Source organism: Periplaneta americana, chromosome 3 (assembly GCF_040183065.1).
Source record: "Periplaneta americana isolate PAMFEO1 chromosome 3, P.americana_PAMFEO1_priV1, whole genome shotgun sequence".
In the NCBI taxonomy this organism is placed as follows: domain Eukaryota; kingdom Metazoa; phylum Arthropoda; class Insecta; order Blattodea; family Blattidae; genus Periplaneta; species Periplaneta americana.
Genome location: NC_091119.1, coordinates 39,029,707 through 39,047,723, shown reverse-complemented (window position 1 = coordinate 39,047,723; position 18,017 = coordinate 39,029,707). Strand labels below are relative to the sequence as shown.

At 35.2% G+C, this 18,017-nt stretch overlaps 1 protein-coding gene across 3 annotated transcripts in view; it reads right to left on the bottom strand.

Annotated features, from left to right (window-relative positions):
• Window positions 1–18,017, bottom strand: part of sona (sol narae) — a 516,598-nt gene that overhangs the window by 393,074 nt on the left and 105,507 nt on the right. The gene's annotated exons all lie outside the window — the stretch shown is intronic.

Below are 18,017 nucleotides of genomic sequence, written 5' to 3'. Positions count from 1 at the left end.
TGGCTAGAAAATACGGAGATGTCCATATAAAATTATAGACAGAATTCCAGATGACAAGTCAGTTGGGATTAAAATAAAATGGTGCCTTGTAAATTACAATTATACACCGTGTCCCGCTTAGAGGGATCGAGAAATAAATGCTCACCACTTAAAATCAGATAAAGATATCGTTGAGATTTACATCTGACAAGATAGAGAAACTGTTCAAGTTTACGAAACAAAGTCTGAAAACAGCTGCATACGTAACTTTCATTTGTTAGTTGCTAAAACAAGTCTGGCGCCATTTTGTAGGAGAACAGCCATGGTCAACATGTGGATACCAACAACAGAAAGTTCAGTGCGTGCTATGGCTAGCAGAAGAAAAATCTGTTACGCGAGTACAACGCCGTGTTCGTCGTACATGGATAGGTGGATCGGAAAAGGAGGACCCATTGCCTGGCCAGTCAGGTCACCCGATCTGACTCCCTTGGGATTTTTTTCTGAGGCTTTGTGAAGGATTCCGTGTACCAAAAAGGCAGAGCTAACACTTTGGAGGAACTGAGACAACGCATCACAAATGCAGCTGCGCTAGTGACTCCACAAATGCCACAGAACAATTGCAGGGAAGTTGAATACCGTTTAGATGTCTGCAGGGCAACTCAAGGGGCACACATAGAGTTGCATTCAGCATTCTACGAAGCTCGGAGAGTTTTTACATCAAGTTATGTAAAAAGTCATGTTAATACACCATTATTTACACTTGAAATTATCACTTATTTCTCGATCCCTCTAGGCGGGACACGGTGTATTAATTCTCTAATTTACAGAGTAACTACTGCTATTTTACGACAATCTTGAGTCAAATCAATTTTTTTTAATTATGTTCTGACATAGGTCTACCTTTCTCTATGATCATTAGGGCTAGGATTTTGATGAAATTTCATCTTTTTTTCTAGTAAGCCAGAAACATAGCTGCTTTAGTATTTATATGTTATGTGATAAACTAAGTGTTTTAAGACATATTCGTTAGGGCATTTTTTGCATTTTTTTTGCCTGTTTCAACTCATAAGAGCATTTTTTGTTTTATTCGGTCATTTTTTAGGCATTTTCATTTAATTTTGGCCATAAATCCCAATTATTAATGTAAAATAATGTTTATTTCCTTTGATATTTTCTCTACATATTTTGTCCATTAATACCCATTTATTTTGTATAATATTTTAATCGTTTTTCTATTTTGTATAATATTTTAATCGTTTTAAGACATATTGTTAGGGCATTTTTTTGCATTCTTTTGCCTGTTTCAACTTATAAGAGCATTTTTGTTTTATTCGGTCATTTTTGAGACATTTTCTTTTAATTTTGGCCATAAATCCCAATTATTAATGTAAAATAATGTTTATTTCCTTTGATATTTTCTCTACATAGTTTGTCCATTAATACCCATTTATTTCGTATAATATTTTAATCGTTTTTCTATTTTGTATAATATTTTAATCGTTTTAAGAGATATTGTTAGGGCATTTTTTTGCCTGTTTCAACTTATAAGAGCATTTTTGTTTTATTTGGTCATTTTTGGGGCATTTTCTTTTAATTTTGGCCATAAATCCCGATTATTAATGTAAAATAATGTTCATTTCCTTTGATATTTTCTCTACATATTTTGTCCATTAATACCCATTTATTTCGTATAATATTTTAATCGTTTTTCTATACAAATATGACCATTTTAACGTAGTACACCCCATCTAATGGATCAGTCCAACCACCCCTTCTCTGTACCTGCTAGTTCCGAATAAGAGTGGCCTTGTGGTGGACTACATGGAAACTACATCAGGTAAAATAATTAATTAAAGTGTATTACTTAGAAAAAATTGTGTAAAATTAAATTAACTTAAATGTTGGTACTAGAATTTAATTTAATTACTAGTCTAAATAGTAATTAGTACAGAACTTCTTTTGCTACTAAGCCAATTATGCAAGATGAATTTTTAGAGCATTTTTAAGGGCATCTTTTTTTTAAGATTTTTAGGTCATAAATGCATTGTTTTAGGACACTTTTTCATGATTTGTAGGTCACCAAAATCCTAGCCCTAATGATCATTCACAGGATTTTCATAATTTTAACACATGTATACATCAGAATGATCAATTCGAATCAAAGAAATGCACTGCTAAAAGCAAATCAGAGAACCACTGTTTCTTTCTCTCATATTTTTTCTTTCTTTCTAACATTATTTTATCTATTTTCATTATTTCTTCGGTTTTTCTTCGTAATTTCATTTCTTTCTAATTGTATTTAATGCTTTAGTTCTTACATCTTCCTGATTTCCACATTGATTTCTTAACTCTTTCTAGCAGTATGAAGCTTTCGTTTTACTCATGTTGCAACAATTAATTGAAATGTTAATAAACTATACATAAATTAACTCTGTGGCCGGGAGGAAGAAAGTCTTAAGTAAAAATTTTATACTTTTTAGAAGAGCAATAGTAAGATTGAAATTGGTGTCAATTATAGTTTTTTTAATTGAGAGGTTTTTCCTGGATATTATTTGTTTATATTTCTTCTGAAATAGGTAATGTTGCTCATTTAATAATTTTCTTGATTATTTTCAAAAATAGCCGCACTTAAGCCCTTTTAAGACTAGAACCCAAACTGAGTAGAAGGGACTATGTAAACATAAGACCTTTTTCATGTCAAAATAAATGAGAAACGTAAATTATTAGGAATGCAAAATGGGTCTTAAACAATTATAGGACTGTTTACCCTGGCGCTTAAAGTTTTAAAAGGAAAGGGCATCAGTATGTGATAAAATGACTAAAATACAAGTTAGACCTTTTTAATAGGAAAGCATGGAAAGTAAATATGTGATGGTTTGTAAGGAATAAAGTATTAAATATTCTTAAGTCCTTTATTCTGTGTGTGCTCGATTCAAAAGTACTTAGGACATTTTGGTATCGCTCTATAAATCCAGTCAGGAGTCTTGTTTGATTTTAACCGTTTTACCAGATTGTAGAGAATTGCTTCCGCTTTCAGAATATATAAACATCTCATTTTCATAAAAAAATTGACTTAAGACCTTTTTCTTCCCGGCCACAGAACTTACTACGTAGCCAAATAAGTAGGTACACTTTTGTTTTTATGAATCCATGTAAAAGGCATTCTTTAAAGTGCTGAAAGTGGGTTTAAGTATTTCCGAATAACATCTCAGGTTTCAATAAAGAATTACACAAATTTGTCTCATGTGATGGTTGGAGCTGTGACTAGTATTTTGGCGTGGTGCAAGCGTGGGGTTACCTACATGGATGCGGAAGAGTTTTTCTGCAGAGGACACGCCCTGTTGTTAATACACTTTAATGTAATACCACACACTGCAAGGATATGGTACAAGATCCGTGTTTGTAACCTAATTGCCGTGTTGAACCTATTGTTATACTTAACTTGTAGGGAACATTATTAAAACAGAAAACAACAAGAGTGAATGCATGCCTGCGCAGCAAAAATTATCACGAAGTACAAACTTCCAGTTTTATTAAATTTATTTTTTGTTACTTAACAACGTTGCATCAACTACAAGGTTATCTAACGTCGATGGAATTCCTGATAGCGAGTTATTTGGCAAGGTGAATTCGAAGATTCGTCGTAAAATTACCTGGCATTTGTCTTACACTTGGCGATGGAGCTATATGAATTATCTTGTGGCTGGGGGGGGGGGGCAGAGAATAGAACCCATGCACGAGCGCAACCTCGGATCGGGTTGCAAACTACTCGAACTTAATAACGTTAATACACATAAATATTTAGCACAGAATTAGTGAGTCCTTTACATAAGCCGGCGTGGCAGAAGATATTATCACAGTTTAGTATATACAGTCACGAAGCTCAATATTTAATAAATATGCATCCATAAATAGTTGCTAACCACCAGGATCGCTACTGTCGCCTCATCACAGCTCCTTTCCCTAGCAGACGATAAAATGTATTGTACTTTCGATATCGTGTTCTTTTGAAAAAAATTAACACCTTCCTTCCACTATTGAAATATGAAATACATAAGGTTTATATATTATTTTCATAAAGTATATATTATATGTTATAAACTCACCTTCCTGGATCTTTCGGAAGGATAACTCTGACCTCTTTTTCTTACAATTTATAGTACTACAAACGTCTCCTTGTTCCATATTATTATTCAGTTATTACAACCGATAACGAACATTTCACAGTTTACACAATGCGAAATACGACACAGTCAATGCCTTTCCGATTTAGACCATGCCGTAATGTATATTCGGATTTTCTATTTCAGTGTATGGAGCTCAGTGAAATAGTATATTATAACTTTATTGCGTATCATAGCCATGTTTTATTTAGTTTAAAGTGTCCATAAGTTCCGTTTACTTCTTGTTGCATAATATGTTGCAGAAATAATTACAAAATTGAGTTATTTTAATGTGAAGAGAATTTTACAAGCTAACATAATCTGTTCGCATCAACATTTTAAGTTTAGAATTGAAGCTATTTTTAGGTTCAATAAAAAATAATTTATATTGTGATTTTAATTTAGCACATCTACCTTCCTTTAGTGTATACAGAACATTTAACATGCCACTCCTATGAAATTAGTGTACGTACGATTGTGTTACTTAATCTCTTAGTAGATAAATACAATAATTCAGCACTCAATTGTAGTATTAAAATACAGACAAATTGAATGTCCGGGGTATCATACATGACATTATGTTTAATTATAATGTATAATTGGGAATATAGGAATTTAAGTTTAATATAATAAACATAACCTATAATTTCCATATAACATAACATACGTATGTAATGACAAAGCATTGGAGACCACTAAAATTAGACAGAAAGGGGCAACTGGTGCAGTAAACATAAAGGTAGAGTTGGTGTTTCAAATAGGCTACTTGATTGTTTATAAATATAACAGTTGCCAAAACAAATAAAAGTTCAGTCTGGTTTGTGAGTATAAACAACTGTGACGATACAAGGCAGATTGACGTTCGAGAGTTGACCACTCCCGATGTCTTGAAACACTCACAAGCAGTCTTTACATCAACGACGCGACGTAGGCAACATAGTGGTGCGAGTTTTCGGCTTTGCGAGCGCCATTAAGGTACGTTTTCCTCGGTGCGACTATTGCGATGATCGTTCAACGATTATTGTTGAACGATGAAACGTTGAACGATAATCGTTGGTTACCATTTTGCTCGGAGCGTCTACGATTTGTTCATTTTTCACTAGTCGCGTGTTTTCATTCGCAATCGCATCGTTCTAGAGCAGACGTGGCGAAAATGTGATCGTGCGCCTAGCCACTGTGTAACCTGCAACGTGCATAGCACCAATGGAGAGAGACGGACACCCGAAGGGGAAGTGAAGCAACTGTCTGACTTATTAACGGATTTTCATTTTCGTTAGTCAAGCACTCAAATATAATTTTATACAGTACAAGGCTACAAACTGATGTGTAGTACGTGTAACGAAGAAAGAAATGAATAAGAAAACATAGGACACATCACAACCTAAAATTAACTGTCTTCAGAACGTCTCTGCGACAGAGTTTCAAAATCAGGAATTATGTCACTTACTGCCAGTCGTAGTTGATCACGAAGGTATTTGTCTGTCAGTCGTGATCTAAATTTGGTTTTTACTATTTACATTGTTGAAAATAATTTTTTACAAACGTAAGTTGTAGCAAACACGGCTTCAACAGAGCAAACGAATGAACGAAGATTCGGATATTTATTTTTTTGGCAAAGATTTGAAATGTTTAACATTTTTCAAGTCCTTACATCTAACTTTTGTTTAACATTACATTGTAAATCTGCGAGTTTAAATTGGAGATCTAACCATATTATTCGTACATCTGCTGAAAAATGATCGACGTACAGAGGTAATAATAATAATAATAATAATAATAATAATAATAATAATAATAACAACAATAATAATAACACGACCTTTTAATGTTTCATGAGTAACATGTAGTAAAATGCCGCTTTATGTTACATAACCGTTTTCCTCGTAATACCTGTGAACAAATCATGCATTTAATATTCTCATCATATTGGCAGCAAAAAATGCGAAAGAGACATTGCGACGATACGCCACTCGCAGGTCAGAGACAAATACAAATAGAACGGAGTTTGACTCCAGTGAGTGAGAGGGTGGGGGTTGGAGAAGGTAGGAAGCAAGAGAAATGCATAGCTATCATTGCGAGCCACAATGTGCTCGTGAGTCACATTTTCGCCACGGCTGTTCTAAAGAAAGATTGTGTTTAACAGAATGAGTTTAATAAGTAGAAGTGAAAGATTACTTAAATGCCTTTGATTGAGGAGATGGAAGACGACGAAATATTTCTCAATACGTATGGGTTGAAAGGAGCCAAAAAAAACACCGTCTGCTTGAGCTCAATAATGAAGAGAGACTGTATCAAAAATTTAAATACCGTAACTTAATTAATAACTTAATTTTCCTACTTTATTGACAAACTCAGCCCATATACAGGGACATCATTTTATTTTTACTTGCATTTTTATTGTACCTGCATTTCTGAATGTACTTCACTCTCACTCCTTCACTAATGTCCTTGCTCCCGTCAGACACACAAACTTACGGCCGCTGTTGCATTCGAAGTCTTCAAGCAGTGAAGTAAACACTGCAGTGTATAGTGTCTTTCATAAACATGATTGCGTTTTCTATAGAAGAAAGAACCTATATTAATAATATCGTAGTAAAAAATTATATTCAAGAAACGATAAATTCAATTTCATAGAATATGCTTCAAAATGTTTTTAATAATATGCGTACTGAATTGAAGCCTGCATTGTAATGAACGGCAACCATTTTCAGCAACTTGTTTAAAAATTCAGATTAGCTTTTTTTTGAATTGAGGTGGCTAGAAGCAAAGGAATGCTAGTGACATTTGTAATAACATGAGTTAAGTGCATCCAGTGTAAGAAAAAGTATCTAAAATTTTAGTGGCAAAGGGATATTTTAATCACACATTAAAATTTAAATTTAAAATTTAAAATAAAAATTTCACCGATTTTACGAAAGCTTAAATATTTAAACCCCATTTTCTCAAAAGTAACTTAAGTGCACTTACAGCCCTTTACTTATGAGCCCCTCAATTTAAATGCACTCTCTATATTGTATTTTTTTAATTTTATTGGGTTATTTTACGACGCTGTATCAACATCTAGGTTATTTAGCGTCTGAATGAAATGAAGATGATAATGCCAGTGAAATGAGTCCAGGATCCAGCACCGAAGGTTACCCAGCATTTGCTCGTATTGGGTTGAGGGAAAACCCCGGAAAAAAACCTCAACCAGGTAACTTGCCCCGACCGGGAATCGAACCCGGGCCACCTGGTTTCGGGGCCAGACGCGCTGACCGTTACTCCACAGGTGTGGACTCTCTATGTTGTATGTTAACAGCAATAATTAATACGCTAAATAAAGTAGACATTACATAACGAACATAGCCGCCTGAAAAGTTGAGTTTTTGAAAAAAAAAATGTTACTATTCTACTGTATTTTGATAAATTCCGTAAAAGTGATGATCAAACTGAAAATCCTAATATAGTATTTCCCTACATCATGAATGGATACACTACTTTTCTCTCCTCCTATACCTAGTAGAATGATTTGTTTACATATTGCACTAGTAACATCAAACTCTTGTAATGGAAGGGGGCAACAGTGTTTCCGAGTATAGCCAGGTTAATGTTAAAAATGTTGGTAAAAATAAAGTGATGTCCCTGTATTGTCCTTGGCCCTTTGTAGGACGCATGTAACAGCTGCCACAGTGACGGATGATTCGCCACTTCCTCGAGAAGAATTTCATCATCAGCATCAGAAAACGAAGGAGCCATGATACACGTCTTTCTCACAATAAATGTTAGCGACTGACGATTATATTCAATCTTTTCCTGAACGACTGTTCAAGACGTACGATCGTCGTTAACGACTCTAGCCTTAGTCGCTCGGAGGAAAACAGCTCCATATGAAATACAAAGAAATAGTGCTCAACGATTATCGTTCCACGATCATCGTTGAACGATCATCGCAATAATCGCGCCGAGGAAAACGTACCTTTAGTCTTGCTTTCTCGATCGTTGTTCATCTCTACAGAGAATCCTAGCAGAAAAGATGGAGTAAGAGAATTCTTGCCGGTCGGTAAGTTGGCCTGCTTGGAAGATGAAGACGGAAATTTGAATTAACATACAGGAATGATCCAAATTGTGCACCAAGGTTGTCCATTGTGCAAACAGGTTCCACCCGCCCGCTGGCTGCCGCACACACCGGAACAGCTGCGATTTATGAAAAATGCTCGCAAACCTGAAGTATTACCCAATTAACCCAATTAGTCATGTGTCCCCAGTTTTTGTGCTTTGCGGTGGTCGTTATTGTATTGCGGAAGTCCAACCAGAGACTCCGGAGGGGGGCATGGGTTCAATGCCTGGTATTTTCCTATGTGTTTAGAGACTCTCTTAAATATGAGCTGTTTCTTTATTCATTAACAGCTTGCATAGTCTTAACGGGACTCAGACCAGAATAATATTTGCGTTTAATTTGTCTGACTGCCACTGTGGTTCCTGCATGACACTTGAATGTCCATCAAGGAAATAAAAAGAATGGACAAATATCGATCACTTAGCAGGGATTTTTCTAAGTTTCTTCCTATCATTTTCCTTTGTCTTTTTTCTCATCCTTTTCTATTCCATGTCGAATCTTTCGTACACTACTTTTAACACTTGAATATAAATAATTGATTAAATGACGATCTTACTCGTGTTAATTATGTAAGCATGTGCTGCTTACAGCTGTTTCGGTGCTATTCGACACCATCCTCACAGTCTACTAGATCTCGGCGCTATCTCAACTTCGCTGTCTGTTGTGTGGGTGCGTTCGTGTGATCAAGAGTTGTGTCAAATAGTGTGTTTGTTCTGAAATTGATCTGTGTGTTGAGAATTTGACTGGGGTGTGTTTTAGTGTGTCTGTATATTTCATATTGTTCTAGTGTGTTGAGTTTTTGGGTTGTATGTGTAGGATTTCCATGTCTGTATTTATGTTATTGTATGTGTGGTTAGCATTAGTTATGTGTTCGGCATATGTGGATGTATTGTGTCCTCTGGTTATTGCTGTAATGTGTTCTTTGTATCGAGTTTAAAATGATCTGCCTGTCTGTCCAAGGCTCTGAGGATGGTGTCGAATAGCACCGAAACAGCTGTAAGTCGTACATGCTTACATAATTAACACGAGTAAGATCGCCATTTAATCAATTGTTTACTTTTCTATTCATTTAATTCTTTTTTATCTTTCTTTCTTTCTTTCTTTCTTTCTTTCTTTCTTTTCTCCTTATGTCTCCATTCTCATTTTCCTGTTTCGTTTGTTTTTCTACATTGTAAATTATTTTTCTCTTATTCTTTTTCTTATTTCCCTCTTTAGGTAAAAAGTTATTTCTCTGTCTTTCTACTTCATTTCATTATTTCGTCTTTCTTCTTCCCTTTTTCCGCTCTCTTCTTACTCTTTTCTCTTAAGTAGAGGAAGTGATACGAATATATGGAATACCATTTTGTTTTTGTTTTTGTTTTTTTTTTTTCGTTTTCAAACCTACTGAACGTAAAGTATCGTCCTGTTTATTGTTGAATGTCCTGTGAATGGTACACCGGACTTAGAAGTTCGTCAGATGTTATAAAATGTATGAAAAAAATAATAATTTCCTCAAAATCTAACATATTTCTTTTATAAAGATGGAAGTACAAATATGAAATACTATTAACAAGTTACAAGTCTAACAAAACTGCAAAAAATCTTTATACCTGCAAAACAATTAATTACGCAGATGTTTGACGATCGTGTCATCAGTAGGCACTTTCCAACAATGTGGCCTCCGCGAACTCCAGATTTAAATCCGGCCGACATTTGGTTGTGGGGTTACCTTAAAGAACGAGTTTTCCTGACACATCCAACAACCCTACTGCAACTGAAAGATGCCATGTCGCAATTGTCAATATTCCAAGACATTATCTGCAAAATACTGTGCATGATGTCGCAGACAGAATGCTGTACGTTGAACAAGAGAACGGCGGACATCTTCCCAATGTTTTGTAAACCCCGTTGTTTGCCCAACACTGTGATGTTTTTGTTTTTTCTCCATCTCAAATATGATAATATTTATAGCGATTTAATGTTTGAACTGACTTTTGAAATACTCTATGTATCGCTTAAACAAGGGGTTTCGTGTATGTAACTACTGAAAAGCAATGTCCTGTAGTTACAGGCTGTTTATATATCCATCACTTATGCATGGTTTATTAGTAATGTTTTCTGTCCCAACTCTGTGTAAGTCTTGTATAAAAACTATGCTTACTTACTGGCTTTTAAGGAACCCGTCCTCACATAAGCCCGCCATTGATCCCTATCCTGAGCAAGATTAATCCATTCTCTACCATCACATCCTACCTCCTTCAAATCCATTTTAATATTATCTTCCCATCTATGTCTCGGCCTCCCCAAAGGTCTTTTTCCCTCGGCTTCCCAATTAACACTCCATATGCATTTCTGGATTTGCCCATACGTGCTACATGTCCTGCCCATCTCAAACGTCTGGATTTTATGTTCCTAATTATGTCAGGTGAAGAATACAATGCGTGCAGCTATGCGTTGTGTAACTTTCTCCATTCTCCTGTAACTTCATCCCTCTTAGCTCCAAATATTTTCCTAAGACACCCTTAATCTCTATTCCTCTCTCAAAGTGAGAGTTCAAGTTTCACAACCATACAGAACAACCGGTAATATAACTGTTTTATAAATTCTAACTTTCAGATTTTTTGACAGCAGACTAGATGACAAAAGCTTCTCAACCGAATAATAACAGGCATTTCCCATATTTATTGTGTGTTTAATTTCCTCCCGAGTGTCATTTATATTTGTTACTGTTGCTCCAAGATAATTGAGTTTTCCCATCTCGTCGAAGGATAAATCTCCAACTTTTATAGTTACATTTCGTACAATATTCTGATCACGAGACATAATCATATACTTTGTCTTTTCGGGATTTACTTCCAAAGGTATCGCTTTACTTGCTTCAAGTATAATTTCCGCGTTTTCCCTAATCGTTTGTAGATTTTCTCCTAACATATTCACGTCATCCGCATAGACAAGAAGCTGATGTAACCCGTTCAATTCCAAACCCTCTGTGTTATCCTGAACTTTCCTAATGGCATATTCTAGAGCGAAGTTAAAAACTATACACGGTTTATTACTAAAACCGCTAAAGTACGAGTATATCTCTGTCTTTGTTTTCATTTCTCAAGAAAAGCATGCTAAGAATTCCTGTAGCTTCTTAAATCCATTGTCTTTGGTTGGTAATGATCTCCAACTCCTGATCGAGTTTGTAGCTACCGATAATGACTTACTCGTTCAATCGACCATATTTCTACAAGGACATTCTTATGTGTGTACAATAACAAAGAAAGTACATTTAGCCTTGGTCTTATTGCCATTATTCTGATAGGCCTAAGGCGTGCATCATTTCACCCAACGCGTTGTTGTTTGTAGAATCTCATCAAATTGAAATAACCCGTAGAAGGAATGTTGCGCTCCATGGCCCCAATCCCGTTGTCACGTCGCTGGCATGCCTCGCACACATCACCGAAATCACCGCCTCTCCGCCAGTGAGAGTCTCGTTTCAATTTTCTGTGAATCAAGTTGTAATTTACCGGAGATTAACCTTGAGATACTCGGCCGGCCGGCCTCAGGGCATGCACAAGCAAAACCAGCGCGCCAGTCACTGCCCGGGATCACAGTTATCTCGCACATTACTGTCCATCACCGTTATCGCTAACTGTTTCTATTTTCACTGTTATCGTTATTTGTTTACAAGTAATTACTGTAGTGAATCATGAACATTTTTGCTGAGCTGAATCCAGTGTTGCCAAGTCAGCGGTTTTGTGGCTAAATCTGGTTTTAGGACTATGGTCAGCTACAGAATTTTACCGTCAGCGGTTAGCTATTTATTTGGCGTTCTTTTATGATTCCAGGCAGAGAGAGATGATATTTTTAAGTCTTTTTTTTCTGTAAAAATGTTATAATTTTTTATATCTAGGTACTTGTGGACAATGTTAGTTAATCATAAACCAGAGTTTAGCATGGTATTAACACACATTTTCATTGTACGAGTAAACAATATCAACATTTTATGTGAACTCGGTTTGGTACAATCGCGTCCGTTTCCTGCATCATCCATTGTTGTTGTACAAATAAGGTATTCCGCATTCGTTTGCATTGTTTTTGTAAATGAATTGATGTATTTAATCACAAAGAATAGATAATTAACTGAATTATTATTTTCGTTTATGATAGGCCTATATGATATAATATTTACTTAATTATTTCGCATTAAAGTTTATGTAACACAGACATATTTAAAACTTAAAACCAGACTCATTGTTAGCAGGCACGTCTCCAGCTCAGTGTGAAATCAGATTTCGAACCGACTGGTGTGACTGTGAATGTGAATATTTTCGAAGTGTTCAGTATATTCTTGATCTACTTCATTCAATTTTGAAGAAATATGCCGCATAAAACTACATACGTACAAAGGTTTAGAGATGTATGGAAAAAAAGCATAATGTGTTGAAAGATTGGGTGGAAGAAGTTACCGGTGATAGTTCGAAAGCTCGGTGTAAATGGTGTAAGGTAATACTGAATGCAAAATATTCAGATTTAATTACCCATGCTGATAATTATACACACAAAAATAGTAGCGAGTGTTTTTCTGTTGTTCGACAACATAATATTGTCATTCACAAGTTTCTGGGCAGTTGTGAATGTTATTTTAATTTCTAGAGTATTATAAATATTAGAATTTTTTTTAAATTTGAAACCTAAAATTCTCCAGTTCCTAAAACTATATAGTTTGCATTTCAAATTTGGAAATGATGTGTTAAGAAAAATCTGGAGTTTTTAAACTATAATTTAGCGGTTTTCTTAAGCTTGTGCAGCGGTAAATGGAATTCTGAGTTGGCAACACTGGCTGGACCACAGTGGTTTTGGGGGACGCAGTTATGTAAACCTCATAGCTACAACTTCCTCCATTCAACAGTTTTAGATGAACCGACCAATAACAACATTTCCCTATTTTTTTTGAACTTCAAATATTAGAAACTGCTAGGACATTCACAAGGAATTTATTTTTTACAAATATTCGATCTTTACTAATTTCAAGAGTGATATATCCTACATCAATTGAGAATCGATTAGGGAAACAACTGGTAGTGTCTGAGGTCAGGAGCGTAGACAAGACTAATGGAGGAAAGGCAAGAGAAGACATGAGAAGAACGAGTGTAGGAATGAAGCGACTACCAGATATTAGTGATTGTGAGGACTGAATAGATAGGGCGTTGGAGAGGTTATAGCGAAGAAGAAGAGCGCTAAAAAGTGAGTGCAGAAAAGTTAGGGGTGGCAAAAGTGTAAGAAAAGGAACAGAGAAGAAAGTGTTAAGTGTAAGAAGATAGGGTAAGAGTGTAATAAGATAAACTATCAAACAATAAATACAATGAGAATTAAAGTGGGGGGGAAATATATATATATATATATGTGTGTGTGTGTGTGTGTGTGTGTGTGTGTGTGTGTGTGTGTGTGTGTGTGTGTGTGTGTGTGTACTGTATATATCTGAACAAATGTGAAGTGGAATGAGAGAGAAATTGGAAGTGTAATTTAAGTGAATTAGATATTTGATGTTTTTCAATGTTTTGGATTGGGAGTAGTAGCAGGGGTACATAACTGTAGGAGTATTATCAAAATAAATATATGGATAGGGGTAATAAAATAGGAAATTTAGGAAATGGAAGGGAAACAGTCTAGTAGGAGGGAGAGAATAGAAGAGGATAAAGGGGGAAGGACATATAGCAATTCAGTCATAACAGAACATTTGAAAGCAATCAAGAAATTCTCGGCAAAGAATACCTTAATAGAAAAGAGTTATATGTATAAAGGGATGGTGGATCGAAAAACAGAAATGTGAAGGTCAACCATAACTGTGAATTGTAAAGTTGAATGACAAATAAATATCAATATCAATATCAATTGAGAATCATGCACTAATGAGTTACTCTTTTATTTTCAACTTCAATATTGAAAATGTAAGATTTTTTATTTTGTTTTGAAAAACTTATAAATTCTCCGTAAGGACTAACAGTCATATAAATACCGAAATTGCACTCAATTAGTATTTTATATTGTTAATCAAGAGTTAGAAACATTATCAGTTTCTCTAATTTAAGGCCAGAACAGCATTTTATACGAATTGTAAGGTATCCCTAAACTTTCTGGCAACACTGTACTGTTATGTTTATGAAATTTTTATTCGCGTATTCTTTCGTGGTGCTCCATCTCTTCTTCTTCTTCTTCTTCTTCTTCTTCTTCTTCTTCTTCTTATTTTCGAACATTTTGTTCATAAGAACAGTTTCGAATTTTTGTTTTTGTAATCTGCAACATACCTTCGGAATTTTTATAGTTTTTAATTGACGATAGAACGTTATAAGTACAGCCCGGATGTTTAGGCATTTATAACAGTTAAAATAGGGATGCAAAAAAGGCAATGAAACGTAAAAAAAGACACAATAATCTTTGAAAAAGGCATTATAAATTTTAAAAAGACGTAATATATTTCAGAAATAAATTTAAATTATATCAACATAACTCACATATTTACTTCGTAGGTGACACATGTTGACTTATAAAATACTTTTTTTCGTGATTAACTGTCTTTTCACAAACCTTATATGACAAAACTGTTCCATCAGTTGAAAACACATGAGCACCAAATTCACTAACGTAAGCATGAAGTTTACTTTGCAGTGGTGTACTGAATTTAGGCATTCTAGCTAACCGATCTTATACCTTCTGTCACCCGACAATAACTAACTCAAATTTCTTTCTCCTACAATAATAAACAGGTGTAGAACAAAATTTTAACAGTAAGATATGAAAATCTGAAAGCAAAGAATTGAAAATGCTACGTGACAACTTCTATGAGAACGAGCTAAATATTGAGAATTATAAAGCTGATTGTTGATATCGTGAAGACATGACAATATTATATTTGTATTATAACTGTGGATTGTCGGTCATTATTCATATTACACCAATAGTATTAAAACACGATTATTAGCTGATTAAGCACTGAAGTAAATTACTTTTATTTACTATTGTTAGTATAGTACTGTACTCCAACCACGAGAAAGTCTCCAGGGAATGGGACGCAGCGGGGTAATGTTGTGAATGAATGTTGATGTCATAAAGTCACACATGTGGGTACACGCATCTCCATTGGCTATCTCTCAAAGCACAAAGGATAACACTGATATATACATTTTTATACAACCCTAGTTACAAAATTAGATCACGGTTGATTTCCTGGTCTTTTAATCCCTCCATACAGGAAATAACATATACAGGAGAGCGCATGATTTTTAAACTGACGTTATAACTCTAATATTATCTATCTACTTCGCTCCAATAGATGACGCAATAGTAAGCACATTCCTTTCACGGTTTATCTCCTGGTTGGAGAACAGTACGATTATTTAGTCGTGACAGTCGCCAGTGATGTGCGCCTGGGTCAGGCGAGTCCATTAAGTTACGCCAAGGGGTGTTCGGGTTATTCAGTCGCTTGCATTCATAGCGATCAGATGTCACGCGTGCGGTAGAGCAGTGTGCTTCCAGTACAGTTAAGCTGTTCTGCATTTCTTTACTGACGGCACGCTCCTATCTCTACACCAGAGCTCTCCCCACTACTCCTATTACTTCCCCTCTTTCGCGTCGCCGAGTTGTAAGGACTAAATAATCGGTCTGTATAGTTAGCCATTGTTTCAAATATTTAAATTTCATACACATTACATTATAATTAATTATGAAATTGCAAATAAACAAGAAATATTGCTTTAAAATGACAAAAAAGGCATTTATTAGTAAAAAAAAAACACCTTAAAAATTGACCCTATCTCTTTGATTTACTGCAAATCACATTTATATCTATGCAGATAATGATTTACTTTCACCCAGTAAAAAAAGGCATCTTGCCAAACATCCGGGCTCTACTGTATTTATAAGTGTATGATTTTAAACCATGTTGTAAAATTGAAACCTCCATTGCTTCATAAAATGTCAGTGTTGTTGAAATGCAATCCAAGTTTTCTCTTTTCGTAGCATCAGCATATGGTTGGCCTGACACTGATTCCTCAAATATATTATGATTGCATGCTATTATTTAGAACCCAATCACTCTGCTGAATTAAATGAAGCTGTTCTGGTGGCAAAGTTTACCAGCTTCATTCGGCGCATATATCAGATTGTTTTACATTAAGAAGACCGTGCATTCATCTCACCATAACGTGCGGTTGTACAGAGGGTTATAATCAACACTCGGTTAACTCTTTGACCTTTGCCATGCGGTCAAGGGTCACGCTAAGAGAAAAGAGTGTGCGAGGATCATTTTAAACAGACGTGAAATTACAGTCTAAGATTCCATCCCATACTGTTAGATAAATGATAATTATTTGACATTTAGTTTCAAATACACAGGCTATTCGGATTGTCTCAACTAATTTAGTTAATAATTATTTATTTATTTACTTATTTAAGCGATAGAGTTGGAAGTAAATCCCGAAAAGACTAAGTATATGATTATGTCTCGTGACCAGAATATTGTACGAAATGGAACTATAAAAATTGGAGATTTATCCTTCGAAGAGGTGGAAAAATTCAAATATCTTGGAGCAACAGTAACAAATATAAATGACACTCGGGAGGAAATTAAACGCAGAATAAATATGGGAAATGCCTGTTATTATTCAGCTGAGAAGCTTTTGTCATCCAGTCTGCTGTCAAAAAATCTGAAAGTTAGAATTTATGAAACAGTGATATTACCGGTTGTTCTTTATGGTTGTGAAACTTGGACACTCACTTTGAGAGAGGAACAGAGATTAAGGGTGTTGGAGAATAAGGTTCTTAGGAGAATATTTGGGGCTAAGAGGGATGAGGTTACAGGAGAATGGAGAAAGTTACACAACGCAGAGCTGCACTCATTGTATACTTCACCTGACATAATTAGGAACATTAAATCCAGACGTTTGAGATGGGCAGGGCATGTAGCACGTATGGGCGAATCCAGAAATCCATATAGAGTGTTAGTTGGGAGGCCGGAGGGATAAAGACCTTTGGGGAGGCCGAGACGTAGATGGGAAGATAATATTAAAATGGATTTGAGGGAGGTGGGATATGATGGTAGAGACTGGATTAATCTTGCTCAGGATAGGGACCAATGGCGGGCTTATGTGAGGGCGGTAATAAACCTCCGGGTTCCTTAAAATCCAGTAAGTAAGTAAGTTAGTAAGTAAGTATTGTCCTATTTATTTACTTAAACTTCACCACCAACAGACGTACCTTCTAATTACAGGTAGCTTACATTGATACAATTTATGTACAAAATACATAATAATGGGCATGTTGTTACATGCAGTGCTTGGGAAAGGTGGCATAAGTAAGTTTCCACAAACATTTTTTATTAATTTATTGACAACTTACGGAACATCTGCTCGCTTGGGAAAAGAGACGTAAATATTTCTCCCATTACAATAATTCATACAAAAGAAAATCAAATCGACATAAACCAGTGTGAAGACAGTTTTTTTCCTTCTTTTGAAAAATTAATATTTTTGACTTGTACCACTTTTCCTGAGCACTACAGGTATTATGTCAAACAATGTCGGAGACTTACTGCAGCTTTATTTTGATATTGTATTAATAAATTCCTTCCTCTTAACCTAAATTTCGATGGTGTTTGGGTAAAGGGAGACAAGTCATAAAAATGAGTTTTGAGATAAATGGAAATTAAACTTCGAATTCTTCTTACTGATAATTTTCTACATAAATGTACCACATAAAATGCTAGTATTATTTTGTTTTTTTGCACACCCACTTGCAAAATTTAACTTGTGTATTTA